This window comes from Tiliqua scincoides, chromosome 6, assembly GCF_035046505.1.
Source record: "Tiliqua scincoides isolate rTilSci1 chromosome 6, rTilSci1.hap2, whole genome shotgun sequence".
In the NCBI taxonomy this organism is placed as follows: Eukaryota; Metazoa; Chordata; class Lepidosauria; order Squamata; family Scincidae; genus Tiliqua; species Tiliqua scincoides.
Window position 1 is genome coordinate 16,066,546 of NC_089826.1, and position 3,821 is coordinate 16,070,366.

At 44.5% G+C, this 3,821-nt stretch overlaps 1 pseudogene; it reads left to right on the plus strand.

Moving 5' to 3' along the window:
* The first annotated feature begins 1,686 nt into the window (after nt 1-1,686).
* On the plus strand, nt 1,687-3,064 carry LOC136655703 (glucose-6-phosphate isomerase pseudogene; annotated as a pseudogene).
* Nucleotides 3,065-3,821: the final 757 nt, after the last annotated feature.

The window sequence follows — 3,821 nt, forward strand, 5'->3', positions numbered from 1 at the left end:
TTTAAACCTTCCTAGCCTTCCCAAGCAGTTCCTGACCTGTTTAAAAAAAAAATTCCCAAATATCCAAAAGGCTGCAATTCTATCCACACTCACCCAGGAGTAAGCCCCATTGACTGTTATTGTTAAAAGCATATACATTGTAGACTGTTAAAAGCACAGATCTGTAATTTTCCCAGATGTAGTCACTTATGACTACATCAAGTCTAATTTATTAAGGGTGCAATCCTAACCCCTTATGTCAGTGCTTTCCAGCACTGACATAAAGGCAGTGCAGCTCTGAGTTAAGGGAACAAACATTCCCTTATTTTGAGGAGGCCTCTGTAAGTGCCACCCAACTGCAGGATGCAGCACATGTCCCATTGGCACTGCTATGCCAGTGCTGGAAAGCACTGACATAAGGGGTTAGGATTGTGCCCTAAAATGATGGTCAGCCAAGCATAGGGGATCCCATAGAGCAGGGATGTCAAACTTGTTTCATACAGAGGGCCTAAGTTAGCATTCATGGCATCTACTGAGAGTTGAGTGTGATGTCATTAAGCAAAAAAGTGACATCGTTCAGCAGATGATGGCCAGAAATAAGCACTTTGTTCTCCCCTAGAAACTCTATAGCTGCAAATAACAGAAGAGAAAATGTGCAGATCTTGTGCATATTTTCAAGATATGAGAGAGCCTAATTATCAAGCTAGGAGAGCCCAATTATAACCTGGGGGGGGGGTTGGATAAATTGTTTCCAGGGCCCACTTTCAGCCTGCAGTCTTTATGTTTGACAGACGCTCCTGCTGTAAAGTTGAAATGCCTACACTGTTCTTAAATTAGTCATGACTAAATACCATGGAAGTTAGTCTTGACTGACTTAGGGCACAACCCTAATCAACTTTACAGCACCAAGGTAAGGGCAATACAACTCCGAGGTAAGGGAACAAACATTGCCTTACCTTGAGGAGGCCTCTGTGACTGTCACCCAACTGTAGGATGTGGCGCATGCCCCACTGGCACAGCTAAGGCAGTGCTAGAAAGTTGATTAGGATTGCACTCTTAAGGGTCCAATCCTATCCAACTTTTCAGCACTGATGTAACTGCAATACAGCCCTGACATTCCTGGAATACAGCAACAAATATTCCCTTACCTTGAGGAGGCCTCCATGACTCTCCCCCCCCCCCCCCACCGCAGGATGCAGTGCACAGCCCATTGGCATGGCTGCATCGGAGAGCTGGATAGGACTGGGCCCCAAGTCTCATTAATTTCAATGCACCTTAACTTCAGTGGTACTGTATTCAAAGTGCAGTACAGAAATACCTCCCATAAGATTGCTTCCTTTAACCCCGATTCATTACAGTGCTTTGCCCCAGCACTATTGACAGCTATTGTAAGAGCACTGTGCATTCTGGGAAATGCTGGCCCAATAAGCACCAGTTTCCTTCCTCATCCTTAACCATGACTTATCTTGCATACCCCCCCCCCCCATGTTTTGGGAGGGTTTGCTGTATAGCTATAGGAAAGTAATACTTTGTAGACCAATTCATTTACATGTGATTACCTGAGTCATCTGATGCATGAAAGGAAACAAAGTGTGGGGAATACAAGAGACCAGAGGTATACACAACTCAGCAGTGGTTCTCAAACTTTTAGCACCAGTACGCACTTTTTGGAATGAGAATCTATCATGTCACACCGGAAGTGATGTCATGACCAGAAGTACAGATGTACTCCTGCTGCTGCTCTGCCCCTCCGCAGCCAAGGCCCTGTCCGTGGACACCGCCTTTCAGAAGCTGTCCAACTGGCACAAGGTCAACGCTGTCAGGCTGCTGCTGCGGCAGCTCTTTGAGGCCAACCCGGAGCATTTCCACAAGTTCAGCCTGACACTGAAGAGTGACTAAGGAGACATCTTGGTGGACTTCTCAAAGAATCTCATTATGGAAGATGTGAAGAAGCTATTGATTGATGTGGCAAGATCAAGGGGCATTGAGAAGGCTCGAGAGAAAATGTTCAGCAGTGAGATCAACTTCATGGAGAACCAAGCCGTGCTCCCCATTGCTTTGTGGAATCTCTCGAATACCCCAATATCCATTGATGGCAAAGATGTAGTCCCAGAAGTGAACAAAGTGCTGGAGAAGCTGAAGAACTTCTGCCAGAAAGTTCACAGTGATGAGTGGAAAAGCTAACTGGAAAAGCAATCACAGATGCGGTCAACATAGGGATTGGCAGATCTGATCTAGGCCCCCTCATGGTGACTGAAGCTCTGAAGCCCTATTCCAAGGGAGGGCCACTCATTTGGTTTGTCTCAAACATTGATGGCACCCATATAGCCAAAACTCTGGCTGAGCTAAATCCTGAGACAATACTCTTCATCATTGCATCCAAAACTTTCACCACCCAAGAAACTATCACCAATGCAGAAACAGCTAAAGAGTGGTTCCTTCATGCTGCAAAAGATTCTTCTGCAGTGGCCAAGCACTTTGCAGCCTTGTCGACCAATGGGCCCAAAGTGAAGGACTTTGGAATTGATACTCAGAATATGTTTGAGTTTTGGGATTGGATTGGTGGTCGTTACTCATTGTGATCTGCCATCAGCCTCTCCATTGCCCTGCACATTGGTTTGGACAACTTTGCTTGCTGGAGCCCACTGGATGGAAAATCACTTCCGCACTGCTCCCCTGGAAAAGAACGTGGCTGTACTGCTGGCAATGCTGGGCATCTGGTATATCAACTGCTATGGAACAGAAACCCATGCGCTCCTGACCTATGACCAATACATGCATCGCTTTGCAGCTTATTTCCAGCAGGGAGACATGGAATCAAATGGAAAATACATCACCAAGACTGGTGTTCGTGTGAACTACAGTACTGGCCCAATTGTGTGGGGTGAACCTAGAACATGCTTTCTATCAGCTGATCCATTAAGGAACTCCTATGATCCCTTGTGACTTCCTAATTTCAGTCCAGACGCAGCATCCAATCAGGAACAGCCTACATCACATGATCCTTCTGGCCAACTTCCTTGCTCAGACAGAGGCCTTAATGAAGGGGAAGGGGAAGTTTTTGTGTGACCTGGAAATGGTTTAGATTGTGACAGTTGAATTGTAACCCTGTTGAGTGCTCTGTCCTTACTTCTATGCTCCCAGCTCTGCTGTGTGACACCTTGTTGGAAAGCTACACAATGGACAGTAAAACCTGTTTTCCACACTGTATCTTGCAAAGCCAAGTAAAAATGTGAGAACCCCAGGCTAACTTGTACAAGAGTATACCAGAATTAACCATAAAAACAAAAACAAAAAAAGTACAGATGTACAACATTTCTCCAAATGCAATTCACATACCACGGTAACATCAAGTCTATTAAAAATAATATATTGAAATGAATGGGAACCCACCTGAAATTGGTTCATGACCCACCCAGTGGGTCCCAACTTACAGTTTGAGAAACACTGCAGTACTGTATATTAGACGAGATGACAGCATCTGTTTTCCTTGGCATACTTGCTCTCACTTCATTAAAAGTATTTATCACCCACTGGACCTCAGTGTATGTGTGCAACTTCCATCTTCATGTACCTGATAAAGTAAATACTAGACTGTCATCTATAATGCCATAACTTCACAATTCTCTAAGTATCACACTATTAGTCACTTTCTAGAAGTCAACTTGTTCAAAATCAGAATATTTTAAAAACCATAACCAGTTTAACTGGATTTGTACACACAGTATTGAGATCCTTTTCCTCCCTCTATTTCTGACATCCCTACTGCCTATTGTTAGGATTATAATCAAAATGGATCCAAAAGGAAGGCTTCTGGGTACTTGCTGAACTGCAGAGGCTTG